The sequence below is a fragment of the Nanorana parkeri genome, unplaced genomic scaffold (assembly GCF_000935625.1).
Source record: "Nanorana parkeri isolate BGI_ZX_2015 unplaced genomic scaffold, ASM93562v1 scaffold182, whole genome shotgun sequence".
Taxonomy (NCBI): domain Eukaryota; kingdom Metazoa; phylum Chordata; class Amphibia; order Anura; family Dicroglossidae; genus Nanorana; species Nanorana parkeri.
This window is the reverse complement of record NW_017306450.1, coordinates 176,977-197,124: the sequence shown is the minus strand read 5'-3', so window position 1 is coordinate 197,124 and position 20,148 is coordinate 176,977. Positions and strand designations below refer to the sequence as shown.

At 43.2% G+C, this 20,148-nt stretch overlaps 1 protein-coding gene across 2 annotated transcripts in view; it reads right to left on the bottom strand.

Annotated features, from left to right (window-relative positions):
• The window catches only part of LOC108785885 (integrator complex subunit 6-like), a 68,072-nt gene that overhangs the window by 42,688 nt on the left and 5,236 nt on the right, over positions 1 to 20,148 (bottom strand). The window lies entirely within an intron of this gene.

The window sequence follows — 20,148 nt, the reverse complement described above, 5'->3', positions numbered from 1 at the left end:
TTAGTAAAAGGAAAAAATAAATCAAAGCATGGTTTTGCTTGAAATAATGATACAATTAAGATACATACAACAAGTATAATGCAGCACATTGTAAGGGATTGTAATAGGCTGAACATACCACTTTAAAGGAGAACTATGAGGTGAGTGCTTTTCACTCCCCTCATAGTTCTAGCCGACCTGTGACAGTCTCATTGTCACAGGTCGCCTAGAACTATGAGGTGAGTGCTTTTCACTCCCCTCATAGTTCTAGCCGACCTGTGACAGTCTCATTGTCACAGGTCGCCTAGAACTATGAGGTGAGTGCTTTTCACTCCCCTCATAGTTCTAGCCGACCTGTGACAGTCTCATTGTCACAGGTCGCCTAGAACTATGAGGTGAGTGCTTTTCACTCCCCTCATAGTTCTAGCCGACCTGTGACAGTCTCATTCTCACAGGTCGGCTAGAACTATGAGGGGAGTGAAAAGCACTCACCTCATAGTTCTCCTTTAATATGTGATTGTATCTGACAAGGAGTCTTAGTATAATTGGGAGCACACAGCTAGTTCAGGGAGAATATCATCATTAACATGATTTTCTATGTAGCACCATACTACATTTTGCTAAAGTAAACAGAAACCAAGCTGATCCTAGGACATCTCTATACAATCATCTGCATAGCATCCTTCTGCAGCCTCACTAGTCTTATTTTTTTTTTTGGTTTAAAAAAACACTCTAGGTCTTATTTTCAGGATAGGTCTTATTTTCGAGGAAACACAGTAGGAGTAATGCAAATCGCAGGCCATAATGAAAACACCTACTTTTACAAGGTAATACCTAGCTCTGCAATGGTATTTGGTGCACACAAAGTGGATTCATATCCTTTGTGGCTGGGAAAAATAAATGGATGTTTCTGTGCCCGGAGTTTAGTTTTAAAATGTCCTTGTGGGCTATAGATAATAAGCTAAAGGCTTACAGTGTGCAAAGCTGTAGTACTTCAAGATGATGAATGACCGCATACTGAAATAGGAACATGCAGGCACCTGATGTTGCCCGCTTTCAATTACTCAGCTTAGTTTTAGCAGGCTTCACACATTAGAGTATACCTGTTAAAAGAAAACTATGGACATACCTTTTTTTGGCTGTAGTTCTCTTTTGGGTCACAGGAGTATATTTACTATGTCCTCCTGTGACACAAACCGCATAGAGTGGGCTATTGCTCGTTATATATTGACAGCACAGAGCCGCACTGCAGCCAGGAAAGATCCTGACAATATTGATGGGATCCATACCACTGTCTGATTGACAGCTAGCCCTGCCTCTCTAGAGGTAGAGCCAGCTGTGCCCGCCCCCTCCCGTCTGTCCCTCCAATGAGCACAGGTGGAACAGAGAGACGAAAGGGTAAAATCCCTGCGGGGAGTGGTAAATTCCATTCATTGCTCTCTGCAGGGAGACGCGTGAGCTGAGCAATCATTGGTTTGCGATCGCCATTCAGCATGTGACACTGCTGAGTATATTTGAATCTCCCAATAGTTCTACTGTAAATACATTACTAGCCAGACACATTTATTAAGGGCCCATTCATTCTAGGATGCATTGTGCCAAACCCCCTTTTTCATGCATTGCGGCACATTACGTTAGGCCACCCATTCAATAATGGGCTAGAATGCACTTCAGCGCATGAAAATGTAGGTCCTGTTTTCATCTTTCTGCAGTGCAACACACACTAAATGGAATCACAACTGGAGCTGCAGCTAACGATTATTTTCAAAATCGATTAGTTAGCCGATTACTAAGTTCGATTCATTGGTTAATCGGATAAAAAATTAAATAAACGTTAAAAAATGGCTCCAGTGATGGGACTACTAGTTTGTATTGAGATTGCAGTCCATCACAGGAGCAAGCTTGGAGCGGTGGAAGTAAAAAAGAAAAAAAAAAAGTGTGGTGTGCAGTATAGTGAAATGAAAAGTGTAAAATTATACAGCAATGAATGCAGAATGGCACCAGCTATAGAGGACTCCAAAACCCAGCAATAGTACATTATACAGCACAATTTAGAATACCACCAGCTATAGAGGAATACAACAAATCCCAGCAATAGTACATTATAGCTGGCGGTATTCTGCATTGCGCTGTATAATGTACTATTGCTGGGTTTTGTAGTCCTCTATAGCTGGTGGTATTCGGCATTGCACCACTGTATAATGTACTATTGCTGTGATTTGTTGTACTCCTCTATAGCTGGTGGTATTCCGCATTGCGCTGTATTATTCCTTGATTTGTAGTCCTCTATACAGCGCAATGCAGAATACCACCAGCTATATAGGAGTACAACAAATCCCAGCAATACATTGTGTGAGGCGGGGAGGAGGTGCAGCGTGTGGAGCGTGGATGCGGGCGGGTCTGGCAGCGGCGAGCAAGAGGTGGGGAGGTGGTGTGGCGCGCAGCGTGTGTGGAGCGGTGAACAGGGCCAACCAATCAGAAGCCGATTAATCGATGATTGAAAAAGTTGACAACTTTTTAAATATTCAATTATGTTGATTAGTTGTTTCAGCCCTAATCACAACATAGTAACACTTGCATGTTAAGCTAATGTGCGTTGCTGTAGTGAGTAGTGTAAATTAGCCCAGAAAGAGAATGATGCAACTTCTATTTATGCAGCAATTTCTATGGATGTGAATCTATGCCCTCAAGACCCCCGCATGATACTTAATGAAGGAATATTTTTGATGTCACTATTTTTATATCAAAACACAGACAGACAAGGGCAGTTCTATAAAGACAGACTCCTTTTTGCTGCCGTGATATTTGTCAGATTTGTCATTATTCAGGATCTCTTTCAGGTAACATAAGAAGCATTACTGCTAACTGCTGCCACAGAGACAAACTCGACCTTTCTGTTCTGTTTACTATCATCATCAGGTCACAAAGTGAAGAGAAATCTAAAGTGTTACAGAAGTAAAGGGAAGTCTCCTTATGGGAGGGGTCAAATGCCAAGGTGGGATTTACCCCAACTTTGGGCATATTGATCTCACTTCCTATTGTGTCTTTGGAAAGGAAATTAAGAAAAATTTCCTGAATGTGGACACAGGCAGCAAAAAAAACCAAAAACTTTTTTGAGTTCAGATTAAAATACAACGTGACTTGTAGCATGAATTGTGGATTTTAACAATTCTACATACTCCATGTAAATTAGGTTTGTATAAAATGTATTTATAGGAAAAAACTTTTGTAAAATATTTCTCACTCCTCAAGGGGTATTTAGGATATGGGTAGGTGGAATGCTGGAATAAACCATGTACCGGCTTCTTTTATCTCTGCAAAGTATCCCTGCTAGTTTCAGGCCCCGCTGGCCAAATTTCTCCTTGCTCCTCAGAACAGGTTTTTTGTAGTAGTAAATAAATCCAGCAGAAAGAGTCAGAGCCATGTCAGACAAAAGACTCGTCACCAGCGGCATACTCACCAGAAAACCACTTTCCCTCATAGAACCGCTCCTTTAAAGGTCTGAAACATATCTCAGTGCACTGGCTAATGAGGGAACATCTTCAGAGGGAAGGGTAAGTGGTATTAAGTGTTAGCTATCCTGCTGCTTTAAAGTTGTCGTCATTGACAGGACTGCTTGTGTGACATCAGCCTATGATCCCTGAAGACTGCAGAAAGTCACAGCTAGTAACTCACGGGCAGAGATCTTGGTGCCCATCCCATCAGTAAACTTTAGGCTGGCTTTAAATACAATCAGATTAAACCTTTTTTTTGTAATGTGGCAACATGAAATCCTGTATAACCAAAACTGAGTGAAGTTAAATCAATGTGTATCACTATGCTACGTTATTTTCTGAGATGTCACAGTAGACACAATGATACCTCTTCAGTACAAATGTGCTCATCACTGTCAGACGCATGCATGTGGGGCTCTGACTCCAAGAACAGTACTTTGTGTTTTCACTGATGAGCCTTAATATTGTAAATGTCAGGGACATAGTGACAGAGTTCCTAGCAGATGTACTGGGAAGCATCTCTCTGTCCCTGTGCAGAATATTGCTGGGAAGAATACCAGCAACTCCTCTACAATAGTTCAGATCCGACGTATTGTCTCTTCATCATAGAACTCAGCACTGAGGACAGGGACAAGAGTACCACAAAAGCTGCACATGCAGGCTATTGAATTCTTCTGTTCTCCGTGAACCAGAAAATGGATGTGTAAATAAATGATGTGAAAGCCATCTTTTCAACACAAGATAAAATGCAGCTCCTTGACAGGTAACAGGAATGGCAGGAGTTCACTTCAGTGTCACCTGCTTATAGCTAGGCTGTAATATTTGAGGTTTCTACACAGAAATGAGCTATTCAAGTTTAGGAGAAAAACAGCACTTGCAGATCTCCCGAATTCCCTGTGCGCCAAAATCCAGCCCTCCGAAGCCTCATGACCTGACATTTTTTGTGACCCTACTGGTTGTGGTAAGAATAAGAATTTTCATTTCTATAACAACCCCGAGTCCCAGAATGTCTCCTTTGTTCTGGAGATGTGTCAATTCTGCCTCACATACTTTTTGTAAAGACACACTGCATGGGAATGACAGCCGCCATTCTCCACAGAGGTGAAGGAGACCATACTAAACAAGCCAATGTGCATCAATATATGTGAGGTTAAGCTGCATCTCTGGTATTGTGATTTGAAGATAACTAGCAAAGTGTGGCAAAGAATGCAATCCGGTATCTGATGTGTCAAGGGGGAAAACAGACATGCCAGAGTATACTGTATGTTGTACAGTAGAGTGTATACAGCAGCGCACTGTGGAGTATAGAAGTCTACAAAGTACAGTATAACATTTCAGTTCAGATGGTCAGCATTGTTGTACCGAGTGATGCAGTGTGCTGTCTAAAATTTATAGATTGCAGCAGTGGTCAATATGGAATGTAACACACAGGGGGGAATTTATCAGAATCTGGAGCAGTTGCCCATGGCAACCAATCAGCATCTCTCTTCAGTTTGCTCAGGTAATATTTGAAAATGAAAGAGTGAAGCTGATTGGTTGCAGTGCAAATCTGCTCCAGATTTTGATTCCCCCACAGTATATAGATTTGAGTGGAATGTAAAGCACAATGTTCATTCAGGGCGCGACAGTGTGTACTATGTATAGTATAGTGTGTAGAATTCCCAAAGTATGAGCTGGAGTGCAGAGACTGTTGCAGGAAAGTGTGGTGAAGTGTAAGAATAGAATGTACAGCACAATGTGCAGAGTGAAGTAATGTAGCATACAGATTATGTAGTAGAGAATGTAGCATCCAAAAACCAGAAATGTTACTGGTCAGTGTGCTGCGACCAAATATCCATGGACAAATCTAGAACAGTCTTTGGAATGAAAACAGAGGTATCCTAAGATAAACTGGCATTCAGGTAGATTTGTGTGAGTGAGAAGGAAGAAATGATGAGCTGTCTCACACCATGTCCAGACCAGAAAATGTTTTGGCCCCACCTGAAATGCATCCCAATGTATTCCTAATGTGCTCTGTTCACTTCACACCAATGCAGTCCATTCCGATGAAAAAAATAATGCATACGCTATTTTGTGTGGTCTAGAACGCACCAAAACGCATGTAAACACACTGGATTGCACCTGAAATCCCATTTTAAGCTAAATAAAACGCATTCAAAATGAGTCTGCACCATGTTTTCCAGAAATTCATCCAGATCTGGTCATGACATGGTGTAAACAAGCCCTTAGGGCTCTTGAAGCCATACCCATGCTGAATGGTGGCTAATACAAATGATCTGGATGGCTGTACAGCTTCCCAGATCACTTGTAGTTGTAGCAGCCGGCCCTACCAGACGTCATTGTTTGCTAGGAAGCCAGCCGAGTGGAGGGCCTGCGCAGGGTCATGGCTGGCAGTGGAAACACCGGCCTTGGCGCCCGTGTATCCACTGTCAGTCAGCCATAACCCAGCACAGGTTGGCGACTGTGGGCCAAACAGAACCGCCACTTGGTCCGTGTCCACCATTTAGTGACCCTGGTCTAGAGGACTCCCTTATCCTCTGTCTCTCATTCCAGGCCCTACATTTTGCCCTGCATACAGTGGCCCTGGTAGGGATTGCTGAAGAGCCCGGTATATATCCAGACTAATTTGTAGCCATGGAATTGGAGCCCAAGTACTTTCCCACCTCTTGGGCCATGTGCAAATGATGTGCCTGTGGTCCTTCGCATCCTACTAAGGGCCCTTTCACATGAGTGCTGTCAGTTCTGATAAGGAGTATCCATGCACAGATCTTATTGGACCCATGCCAGGTTTAGGGAGAGTCAGATGTAAGCGTCCATTTACATCAAATTACCCTTGATCCATCACAATTAGGTCCACCAAAATGGAACTGTTTATTTTCCAGACCTGGACAGAGACGGTGTGAACAAATGTAACTGGACACATGTCTGTTTAGATCCGGCTGTCCAAAGACTTACATTGGGCTGCCAATCAGAACCTCCTGAAAAACTGACAAGTGCAATATGATCGGACCGCCCCTCTCAAAGATTACAAAGTGTACTCTTCATCCCTGATGGTATTAGTAGGTATAGGTTCTTCACGGGCCCTTGGAGGTACAAAGAAACAGCATCATAGTAAATGGCCATTCCAATGCTTTCCAGAAAAGCTTTACTACAAAAAAAGAAAATTGAAACTTTAACTTTGTATTACAAAGTTAAAGTTTCTATTTGTATGTACATAAACCACACTATTTGCTGAACGGAGATAACAAATAATACACACAATTATACTACACAGACATTTTACATTTCAGGCTTTTTGTTGTGAGCAAGCCAGAAGTGTTACATTTTAAAATGTCATCATCTTTCACCTAACTTTCACTTCTTTTAAAAGCAGAGCAGCAAATGCAAACAAAATCTCACAGCAGTGAGTCTTTAACCCCTTCGTGACTGACGACGTACAGTATACGTCCCCAGCATCGGGGCTGTTTAAACAGACTCCCGGCGACTTTTGCCGCCGGGACTCTGTTTAAACTTGTAGAGCCGACTGTCGGCTTTACAACAGAAGCGATCCTGGCGACTTACCTGTCGCCAGATCGCTTCTGCGTCCCGAAGAAAATAAATCTAATAATAATAAAAAAAAAATTTAAAGTCCCCCGCACCCGCGTCGCCACGTAAACATGCGTCGGGTGAGCCTACGCATGAAACCGACGAACGCGCTACACATGTTGGGTATCGCCGCGCACGCCGGAGTGAGAGCAATAATTCTAGGGCCAGTATTTTGGGGTATCTCTAAATTGATGACCTGTGGGGGCTTTTAAAGCGTCTTTTATTGACTTTTTGGGGTACTGCAGTTTTTCTCCGTTTCACGGTCGCACGCAATCTGTAAACTGGGCATGTTGGGTATCGTTTTACTCGTTGTAACCTCATCTTTTATATTTCATTAAAAAATGGGTAATTTGTTGTGTTTTGGGGCATTTAATTAAATTTGTCACTAAATTTTGGGGTTTAATAAGGAGTTGCGCTAATATTGCGCAACATAAAAATTTTCAACTACCACCATTTTATTCTATAGGGTCTTGGCATTCAGAAAATATATAATGTTGGGGGGTTTTACGTCATTTTCAGGCCTAAAATGTGGAATATAACATGGGTGCAAAAAATGAAAAAAGGGCCTCAGTCATGAAGGGGTTAAAAGGGACTTGGAGGACACTGGACTTGAAGTGTAACGTCACAAAAATACTAAGCTGATCTAAGCTACACCAGAATGATTTCTTTTAAAACATTGCATATCAAACATTTGACAATTCTTGTAAAGAAAAAAAAATGCTTTTTTTTATTCTTTTGCATCTCAGTACCGCTTCTTTGCAGCTACTTCCTATCTACATGCATGGACTTCTGCGATGGCTGAATAGTATTTATCAGGGCAGGTTTCCCAATGATGACAACAGCACACAATGCGTAATGTCCGTTAAAATGTCCATTTGTAGTCTTCATGCAGAGCCCGTGTAACAGATTGACAATGAGGGAGTGCAGCTGAGAGACAGGAACAGAGTGTTGTCACCCTATAACATGAAGTGTCTTAGCAAAGAGCACCAGTTATTTTATTGGAGGCCGCAGATTACATTGGTAACCCCTTGGCGTCTGCCCATTGCAAAATTACAGGCGGACGGCGGATCCTTCCCATGTACGTGATTTTTTTTTCCTGCTCGGGCACGCGTGAGCAGAATCCGGCCGGGAATGTGTACAGCCGTAATCGTCTGTTTCATACAAGCGTTCAGTCGGCTCTATAGCCGGCCGATCGCTTGTATGTCCCTGTGGTGTGTGCCCCCTCCTCGCAAAAACAACGATTATGCCACATATGTTACATATCACCGTGAACGTCGGAGTGAGAACAATGATTCTAGACCCATCAATCACTGATGACACTAAACTGATGAGCGGTAAAAGCTTTTAAAGCGTCGCCTATGGCCAATTTTAGGCATGGTAGCTTTTTTTTGTGGGCGCGCACAATTTTAGAGCTTGACATGTTTGGTGTCTATTTACCCAATGTGACCCCGTCTTTTATGTTTTAACAAAAAATTTCGGTAATAATAAATGTTTTTAACACTGGGAAAACTGTTTTTTTTTTTTAAATGTTCTGTCCTTTTTTCATTATATAGTGAAAAATAAAACCCGTAGTGGTGATTAAATACCACCAAAAGAAAGCTCTATCTGTCCCCCAAAAATGGTATAAAATTCATTTCAGTGCAGCGTTGCATGACGGAAAAAATGTCAGTCAAAGTACCGCAGCGCTGAATACTGAAAAATGGCCTGGCCAGGAAGGGGGTTTAACACCGCGGACTTCAAGTGGTTAAAGATTCTAGTAAGCAGATTCATATAACCTGAAAATATATGAAATGAAACATGAGTGATAAAATACAGATTGTAACACTAGTGTGAATACAGCCTTAACACTTACATCAACACCTGAAAAACCTCTTGTAAGGTCACAAGCATTGTAGCATACAAATGTGTTTAAATGTGCGTGGCAGCGTGTTTGCGAGCATCTTGCCTTAAAAGTGTGAATGAGGTCTTAGAGCGCTAAATGCTCCCCTGGAAACTGGTTGAAGCTTTAATAGCGGCACTCATTCATGGGTTTGGGAAGAGAAGGTTCACAGGCACAGCTTCTGTAAATGTCCCAGGGACAGGATAGTATTTGGGCTCCTGTTTCCTGTGAGATCTTCAGGGCATATACCTGCCTCAGCAGCAACCCCTACTACTGCATGTGGGAAAAGAGATACGGCCAGGGAGTGGAAGCCAGGGACGCAAAAGGACATCTGGTGGTACAAACTATAGAATGGGTACAAGCGAGATCAAAGAAGATGGAAGGCAAAGCTCACCATGTCTACCAGGCCTTGGACCCTACATATTCACCTATTGACTTTGCAATAGCCAAAGCAGATGGACAGTACAGGGGACTCAAATGTTTTATTTATACTGATGCCTTTTAACGTATGGCAGCATGCACGCAGGCTTGCCATTGGTTTAAATTGTGCTTGTTCACATCTGTGCAATGTATGTTGGCTGAAAACATTCATGTCCAATTTTTTTTTTTACTTTATTGGCAGGCATTAAGGGTCCTGCTGATGACAATGCATAAAAATGCACAATAAAATAAAAAGGCAACGTATGAAACAAATTCACACTAACCTATAAAAACGCATGAAAATTATGAAATCAGCCGATAAGGTAAATATGGGATTGAACTTACCAGCATCAACATACAAAGTCAATCAGTTATGAGTGAAGCTGGCCTTTAATACTACAGCTAAAACTGGGGCCCAAACATGATGGTTACTCCTAATAAGACATTTTAAATGATGTGCTTCAGAGAGGAAAAAAAAGTACTTGGCGTTCTCACCGTGTAGGAAACATTTACAGGATAAGAAGTCTAATCCCATGTATTGCTGATTGTTCCTGATCTCGCTCCTTGGAACAATTAATTTGGCTTTGGAAAGCATGACCTGCAATTACAATTTGCTAATACTGCAGTTTTCCACTGGGAATGGGCAGGGATTTTTGGGTGTAGTAAAAGAGAAAAGAAACAAACCAGGCATTAGAAGTAGATTACTTTTCATCATAAACAGGACACTGGCAACATGTATGTGTTGTCTAAAAGGTGGCAGACCTTTTCTTATATAAATGGCTATGTTATGTTTCCTCCATCCCACTCTACTCAAGGACAGTGACAACATATTTCATCTTTACACAGTTGTAAATGTAATGGTATTTTTATACAGGATACAAGTCCTAATACAAACTGATAACATAATAACTAAACTCAAACTGTGCTCGACAGAATTAATACGCTGAGATTACATTCAGTGAAAACTTACAGGGTTATTCACAAAAGGGTGAAGAGTTTGGAGAAGGCAGGAGTAGTGAACAATCTAGGCCAAAATAGCTCATTTGGAAAAATTCTCCAATTCAGCTCACTTTCCAGTTCAACTATGTTGTCCTAGATCAGGGGTGCCCACAATTTTTTGTGTTAAGATCTACTTTTCAAATGATGAGCTACATGAGATCTACCAACGAAAAAATACCTCCCTCATTCTCTCTCTCCTGGCTGTCTCTCCTTGCTCTTTATCCTGGCTGTCTCTCCTTGCTCTCTCCCATGGCTGTCTCTCCTCTCTCTCTTTCCTGGATGTCTCTCCTTGCTCTCTCCTCTGGCTCTCTCTCCTTGCTCTCCTGTCTGTCTCTCCCCGCTCTCTCTCCTGGCTCACCTTGCTGTATTTTGCAAACAGTGTAGTGCAACAGGCTGTGTAAACTAATATTCTTTGATGTAATACATAGCACTTCAATCACCAGTATCCACCAGTAAGGTGTAAGGGAGCTTGGCTCAGCAGACTCAGGCTAATAGGTAATAATGTGTGCACAGCTAAATAAATATACCAAAATGGAATAAAGGGGCCACCATTCACACCCTTCCTGATCTACCAGCATCAGCTTTAAGTATGTTGTCCTAGATCAGGGGTGCCCACAATTTTTTGTGTTAAGATCTACTTTTCAAATGATGAGCTACATGAGATCTACCAACGAAAAAATACCTCCCTCATTCTCTCTCTCCTGGCTGTCTCTCCTTGCTCTTTATCCTGGCTGTCTCTCCTTGCTCTCTCCCATGGCTGTCTCTCCTCTCTCTCTTTCCTGGATGTCTCTCCTTGCTCTCTCCTCTGGCTCTCTCTCCTTGCTCTCCTGTCTGTCTCTCCCCGCTCTCTCTCCTGGCTCACCTTGCTGTATTTTGCAAACAGTGTAGTGCAACAGGCTGTGTAAACTAATATTCTTTGATGTAATACATAGCACTTCAATCACCAGTATCCACCAGTAAGGTGTAAGGGAGCTTGGCTCAGCAGACTCAGGCTAATAGGTAATAATGTGTGCACAGCTAAATAAATATACCAAAATGGAATAAAGGGGCCACCATTCACACCCTTCCTGATCTACCAGCATCAGCTTTAAGAGCTACTAGTAGATCACTATCTACCTAATGGGCACCCCTGTCCTAGAATGTTCACTTCTCCTGCCTGCTCCAAACTCTTCACCCTTTTGTGAATAACCCTGTTAATGAAAGTCATTGCTAGATCCAGATGCATAGACTGCTGAATTTGTATACTAATCACTTCAAGCTTGGACATTGCCACTCCTGTTCCTCTGTAAATCTCTTTTAAGTGATAGGGTGATTTTAAAACAAAGTGCACTTATCCTGTAGCTTCACTTCCCTGACCTAACCTAACTAAACCTAACCCACCCCAGATATATACTTGCCTAAATCTGACAGTGCCAGATCTGTTTCCATCCTAGCTATACCTGCACATTACAGCCCCTTAACCTCTACAAAGCAATTTCCTGAGGCAGGAGACCCCCGAGACACACAATAGTCCATGGGGCTGTAAAGTTCAGGCATGGCCAGGACACTGAAGACTTGCAGCGCTGGATGTATGTGAACCGTAGAGCAGACATTTGTTAGATTGAGGTAGGTATGCAGCTGGGGAGGTGAAGTGTGCGTTAGGATAGGTAAGGGCAAGGGAGATAAAACACAAATATACTTATTCTTTAAAAGGTGAAATGACAAAGCTCAATTGGGCAGGAAGTGTCAAGATTTGCATACAACTTCAGCCTATAGATCTGGACCTATTCACTGCTTTGACATTCACTGGAGTTAACATCTGTCTTTCTGAGTTTCAGATTATGTTCAGTGTGAGCAGCTTATAACAAGATATGCCCAAATCTCAATGTTATCCAGTGAGAAATATCACTCCTATGTTTTAAAAGTAGGCAGATCAGCAACATGTGTGAAGAACTCAACAGGAAAATAATGACCAAATGACTGCACTCTTCTGCTGGTGATCCAGAGACGAGCTGGACATATGCAATGGCTCCTGTATACATGCGTGACTGAATGCTGCATTCAAACCCAATGCTACTCAAACGTTCAAACACAAATCTAACAAAAGCTGCTTTGCCTGAATCTCAATAGGACCTGCTGCGTCCAAAGAAATGCAATATAAAGCAAAGCAGGCCAAGTGCAGCCTCACAACAGCCATCCACACTACACCATGAAAGTTAACAGTAGAATTAGAAGAAGAAAAAAAATTGCTGGGAGGCTTTTTATTTTAGAGACATACCAGTTCTATCTTGCAATAAATGCTTCTCATCTGCCCGATAGCAAACTGCTTTAGCTTATACATGGAGCTGACCAATCTTGGCATGCTTTGGTGCCAGGATGAATTAACTCCCTGTGCATCCATGGGAGTTTTGTCATCCCTGGACAGCCAATCAAGATGGGCAAAGATGCCAAATCCAGACATATGGGCATCACTGGGGGGCAGGTAAGGACTTTTTATTTTAGTTCCACTTTTACAGGAATCTGAACACTGGCGTCCGTGAGCCTCAAACACTGGGAAACACCCGTCTACAAAATCCCTCTTATATAGACGCTTATTTTGGTGTAGAACAACCTTTTAATTAAACGTTTGTGCTGATCTCCATTATTTTGACATCAATACATATTTTATTTTACTACTGCAGAGCAAAGCATTTGTTTTCCAAGTTAATAGATTAGTATTTGCTGCTATGGAAGTCTGGTACTTCACGAGTAAAGGCTTGCTTAGCAAATTCAGCTCAATTTAAAAAGTGTTTAACCGGTTTATTTTAGGTAGCCTATGGAAGGATTAGAACCCCATGTTTTAAGGTATTGGCCCCCAACAATCTCCCCACCAGCACTCAGTGTGCAGCTCACATTGCAACAGACCTCTAATCAGGCCTGGAACACAGCAGTCCACATACTGAGTAACAGCAGCTTTGGTGAGCTGCAGTGCTGGACCCGCCAGCTGTCAGGAACAGCCTTGGTCCAGGCTAAGCTAAGGAGCTAAATCAATCAGCTTCTGCGCTCCTGCTCTCAGGAAGGCGCCATGTGTCAGAAGAATCTGTACTTTTACCACACGTTAACTCAATGTAAATGTATTAAAACTAAACTACTGTGTGGCCCTCTAGACTAGGGCTGCAACAACTGTTTGGCTATGTCGATTATAATCTATGATGGAAAAAGTTGTCAATGTTTTCAATCATCGATTAATCGGCTTTCGATTAGTTGGCCCTGTTCGCGGCTCCACACCATGCCGCACCTCCTCCACGCTGCCAGACTTGCATCCACGCTCCACACACGCCGCGCGCTGCACCTCACAACTCCTCCCCGCCTCAGGCTGGCCGCTGCCAGACCCGCCCCACTGCCCGCCCACATCCACGATCGGCACAGGGACGCGGGGAGAAGAAGAAGTAAGGAGGAGCAGGCGTGAGGGGACAACAGCCACCAACAGACAGGCCCAATCTCAGAACCAAGTTGCTGGAAGACTGCTCAGGTAAGCCTGCACTTTCCCCTCACATGGTGCTCTATAATGTATTGCTGGGATGGTGGGATCTGTATTCCTCTATAGCTGATGGTACATTATGCTGTATATTATACCATCAGCTATAGAGGAATATAAATCCCAGCAATACATCGTACACTGTATGTACAGGGGTGTGGAATTCCTATCGCCCGACGCCCGGGCCAGTTTTTTTGTACACTTAGCCCCGCTTCGGACAAGCAGAGCTTGGTTTTCGGGATCCCCCGCTCCTCTGGCGGACCCGAGACCACGGAACATGAGCTCACCATAGAGCCCGCATAGCAGACGAAAAACGTCACTGAGACCCTGGCGCTGTGATCACAGCGCCACCTGTCTCAGCTGTCAGGAACTACACAGAACATCAGTTCTGTGTTGGAGGGCAGGTTCCATAAAGAGAACCTGTCACCTCCAAACTATCACTTAGAGGATTTTAAATCCCCATGTGATAGGAATAAAATTAGGTGGGGGGTAAAAAAAATTTAACAAAAAGTTATAAAAAAGTAAAAAATAATTAATTATATTAAAAAAAGTGACAATGTAAAAAACAAAATAAAAAAACTGAAAACCAACCCCGATGCCCCCGCCATCTGCATGCAAATAAACGCACGCACAGGACATTGTGTGTGTGTGCGTTGAGTGCTGCCACCATTTCACTGTGCCATATTGTGGTAGCGAGGCAGCAGAACTCTCTCACACGCACAATGTGCATTAAAGGACAAGTTCACTGTCCCAGGTAATATGGGAAAATGGAATTACCCGATCAAATCTGGCCCCCGTCTCTCCCAAAAACCCCCACCCCCCGGCTATACTTCCTTTTTGGCAAACAGTCCTTACCCTCCGCCGGTACAGGTGTACTGTCCTTACCCCGTACTGTGCATCGCAGTCTTGCCCTATGCATTTTGAATTTCGCTCGCAAATTGCAAGCACTCATTGGTCAGCGTGGTCTGGGGACCACGCTGACCAACGAGAATCGCTATTTAGCACAGACCAATACAGTTTTGATTAGGGATGCACAGATACAGAGTATTTTGGCAAGTACTTGTACTCGCCCAAATGCTCGATATCTTGTCCAATACCAGAACTTCTGGTCAGATCGAAAGCAAAATATCGGTACTCGTACTCTATACTCAAAAACCGGTATTGGTGCACCCCTAGTTTTAAATAAAACAATTTTTTTTTGTATCAGGACTAGTAGGCTGTTATGAAGGACAAGTAGATTTGGCCCCCGCTTTAGCCCTTGGACAAGTAGTTTTTTCAAAGCACAATGCAGAATACCGCCAGCTATAGAGGACTACAAAACCCAGCAATAGTACATTATACATCGCAATGCAGAATACCACCAGTTATTATGTATAATTGCTGGGATTTGTAGTCCTCTATAGCCGGTGCCATTCTGCATTGATTGCTGTATAATTTTATACTTTCCATTTCACTATATTGCACACAACACTTTATTTTTTTTTACTTCCACCGCTCCAAGCTTGCTCCTGTGATGGACTACAATCTCAATACAAACTAGTAGTCCCATCACTGGAGCCATTTTTAAAAAAAATCCGATTGACCGATTAATCGAACTTAAAGGAGAACTATGAGGTGAGTACTTTCCACTCACCTCATAGTTCTAGCCGACCTGTGACAATGAGACTGTCACAGGTCGCCTCAGTAGATCGGGAGGTGAGCGAACACATACCGGCGTTCGCTCACCTCTTGATCCTGTCACGGCTCTCTGCCATGACAGGGGAGGGGCTGGATTCTGTCTAGATAGACAGAGCCAGCTGTCAGTCACGCAGCTGGGCGGATCCCAGCACAATTGTCGGGATCCGCTCCAGCTGCGGCGTCTCAGTATACCGCGAGCTACAGCTCATGGTATACTGAGCCTAGGGTGACGGGAGGACGCTAGTTTGTGTCCTCCCGTTACCCTAAGGAGAACTATGGGGAAAAGCCTTAAGCCCATAGTTCTCCTTTAATAATCGGCTAATAATTTGAAAATAATCGTTAGCTCCAGGTCTACGTTAGAAATATCGGAGGCCAAACTTGAGGCCCCTATAGTTTGCCAGGTTGATCACTGCTGCTTTATGGCCTCATTCACACAGATATGTGATAATTATACAATATTAACACATATAAATGCAGTTAACGATTAGAAATGTTATCATTTACTCTCTGCAGTTTTGCTAGTGTTTAGAAAAAAATTAATTCTGTGCATCCAGTGGCAGATTAGACATTATGAACACATCTAAACGCATCTAACCATGTCTCAAGTTATGAAAATGCAAGCACAGTACATTTAAATTCAGGAGAACTTGATCTGGGAAGTATAACGTTTGTTTCTATTTCCCAGATCAATTTCTCCTGTCTTTAAATAAAACAAACGCAGGAGGCTCACGTGAACAAAGTGTTCACAAACTAACTTATGTATTCTAAAACGAATGAATATTCACAGCTCTGGCCTTTACAAATATGTGTAAAAATTCCAATTTGAAAGAATTCAAGGCACAAGCACATACATGTGGCCTGGAAGACTCAGTAGTCTGCGCATAATTCACATTGATTAAAGGAGAGTGTAGAAGATGTTTTTGTTGCAGTATATGGAATCATTTAGGTGATATTGTCCTAACTCACTATGGCAACTACTACCAAAACACAGTCAGATATGCAAAGTCATTTAATAATGTGTGCCAGGAGGCAAGAGTCCAGCACACACGTTTTGTAAGGCAGCTACAAAAGAAAGTGTGACGACAACTTTGGTGCCTAGACAACACCACACAGAAGTCAATTCCATGCTGTACCTTATTTACCTTTGAGCTTCATGCTTTAGTAGTGTGACTCATTGTAATCCAGTGAGCATGAAATATAATTACAGCCCAGTGGTTGTTAGGTTACATGTGGGGCCAACGTTTTACTAAACTATAAAATAAAGAATGATAACACTACAGGCTTGATCCCATACCAGTACAGGATCAGCACTGGACAGTTCCTACCCACTCCTATTGAAGCTGTCTCAGCAAAAGAAGCCACAAGAAAACTTGGTGAACACTTACAGATGTGCTACTTTCTGACCTAACGCTTTGACTATAATCTTGGGTTTCAAGTTTCCCTTCCAAAGGTCTAAAGATCACATGCTGGACATAAAAGCCCATCCAGTGCACATTGCTTTAATGTTTTCCAAAAGGGGGACCCAATAAGGAAAGCAAAAAAAAAAACAAATGTCACAGCGTCACAACCAACAGACTTTGCTGGAAACCTGGCTGCCAGGTGTTTACGTGTCACCTAGACTTCTCTGTTACATTTGAGGAGGGGCTCTGGGGTTTTCTGACTGATGTGGAGAAAACAGTTTTTTCCGAGTCTTAAAAGAGACACACAACCAAACATTTTTTGGACCTTCTGTTTGGGTCACAAAAGTACATTAACTAATGTACTCCTATGACCCAAAGTCAGCAGATAGTGTGCTAATTACTGCTATAGGCTGACAGCGCACAGTATTGTTGGGATCCACCCTGGCTGCATGATTGACAGCTGACTGTCTCTCTAGAGCCAGACGTCCCCACCTCCCCACCCCTGTCTGTAGCTCCAGTCGGCACTGGAGGAAGAAAGAGGAGGGGGGCAGTAACTGACAGTCATTGCACTCCACTGGGAGCAGAGACCGAGAGCTGATTGAGATTACTCAGCTTGCTCTATTTTTTGTGTTTGCACTGGACTGGAACGCAGGCAAAGTTTTGCCACGCGTCCGATCGCACTGCGGGCGGGGGGCGTGGAGGTAGTGCCATTTAATTCAATGCACCGCCACTCCTCCTCCCGCCCCAGAACGCAGGGGGAAGTTTTGTGAGCGATTGCGGTGCGTTCCAGCAGCTACCGCTCAGGAACGCACCACATTCGGTGTGAACAAGCCCTTAGAGCCAGCGTGGGAAAGTTGCAGTGTCCCATACTGACTCTGAGCATTAGGGGGAAATACGTTTTACTCTCCCACCTATGTAAAGCATATGGCAGAACAAAAATGTTCACAGCTGGCCAACTCAGTATGCCTTATGTTTGCTACATTCTACTGCACTCTTCTGCTACAAGCTCAAGGTCGCTCCAGCTTATAGCAGAAGGGTCCCCCTGACTGTTCTTTGTAAATGAATAGCTGTCACTGCCGCTCTGCATGCTCCAGTCTGTATCCCCTCCAAACCCTGCTTCGCTCGGCAGAGACGAGCAGGGGGGACAGACTGGAGCAGGTGCCCAGCAGGTAGGAGACAGCAACAGTGACAGGTGGGATGGGGCAGCTACAGAATGCCAAGCGGAGGATGGGAAAATATGTTGTCAACAACATTGGAGTGATCAGTATTGATCACTTCAGTGTTTGTTCATGACTAAGGCGTCAGTAAGTGTTTACTATGTCCCCAGTTATGAATGAACAGGAAGTCCTACACATCACTTGCTGTTCATTCATGACTGGGGACAAAGTGTTTACTATCTTCACATTGAAAATATTGATTTGCACAACTGTTGTGGGACCTATGAAATTAGTAGGCCATCTTTTTAATATCCCCCGTCCTGTGCTTTGTGAAAATATATGGTTTGGTGGGGTCCTTTGCAAACACTGGAAGCTGAAGTTGAAAATGTAAAAAAAAAAAAGGTGAAAAATAGCAAAAATGGTCTAGCTAGCTGATGTTAAAAGTGGAGTGCATCGTGGAGGTAGTGCCATTTAATTCAATGCCCCGCCACTCCTCCTCCCGCCCCAGAACGCAGGGGGAAGTTTTGTGAGCGATTGCGGTGCGTTCCAGCAGCTACCGCTCAGGAACGCACCACATTCGGTGTGAACAAGCCCTTAGAGCCAGCGTGGGAAAGTTGCAGTGTCCCATACTGACTCTGAGCATTAGGGGGAAATACGTTTTACTCTCCCACCTATGTAAAGCATATGGCAGAACAAAAATGTTCACAGCTGGCCAACTCAGTATGCCTTATGTTTGCTACATTCTACTGCACTCTTCTGCTACAAGCTCAAGGTCGCTCCAGCTTATAGCAGAAGGGTCCCCCTGACTGTTCTTTGTAAATGAATAGCTGTCACTGCCGCTCTGCATGCTCCAGTCTGTATCCCCTCCAAACCCTGCTTCGCTCGGCAGAGACGAGCAGGGGGGACAGACTGGAGCAGGTGCCCAGCAGGTAGGAGACAGCAACAGTGACAGGTGGGATGGGGCAGCTACAGAATGCCAAGCGGAGGATGGGAAAATATGTTGTCAACAACATTGGAGTGATCAGTATTGATCACTTCAGTGTTTGTTCATGACTAAGGCGTCAGTAAGTGTTTACTATGTCCCCAGTTATGAATGAACAGGAAGTCCTACACATCACTTGCTGTTCATTCATGACTGGGGACAAAGTGTTTACTATCTTCACATTGAAAATATTGATTTGCACAACTGTTGTGGGACCTATGAAATTAGTAGGCCATCTTTTTAATATCCCCCGTCCTGTGCTTTGTGAAAATATATGGTTTGGTGGGGTCCTTTGCAAACACTGGAAGCTGAAGTTGAAAATGTAAAAAAAAAAAAGGTGAAAAATAGCAAAAATGGTCTAGCTAGCTGATGTTAAAAGTGGAGTGCAGGGCCTGGCAGCGAAAGGGTTAAAGAGCACATTGCCAATCACTTGTGTACAGAACTGTTCATCTCAATGCAACCTTTTTGCACCCATGTCTGCTGTACAGGTTTGATTCATTTTTGTCTGACAACCCGTTTGTTACATTTTAGATTTGGGTTTTTCCACTCTTCATTTGGCTGGTCTCATTTAAGATTTACTCTATTGTCACTTTTAGGAAGCATGCACTGAATGGAGTGACTGATAGACGTGTGTGATTTGTTTTATTCCAAATTGAAATTTGAACGAATAGCGACAAATTCGGAAGCATACGAATTTCTGAAAGCTATAATACAAACGGAAATTGGATGCATCCAATTTTTGTTCTGAATGTCATTGGGAATGAACTTGTGTTAAACGTTAAAAAAAAAGTGTAGCCCCCCCCCCCCATACCAGGCCACATGCTATCAACATGAGGAGGGTGCTTTACCAGGGGGTGGGCACCTTGTGCCATGTCAATGAGGACAAGGGCCTCTTCCCCACAACCCTGGCCTGGTGGTTGTGGGAGGTTGCAGGCAGGGTTTTTTTTTTAGGAATCTGTCCTCCCCTTGTGAATGAGAAAGTGGTAGTTCTTACCCCTACTCATTCACCAAATACAGTAAAATTGTAAATAAACACACAACACCGTTAAAGTCCTTTATTTGGAAGGGGGGAAAAAAAAA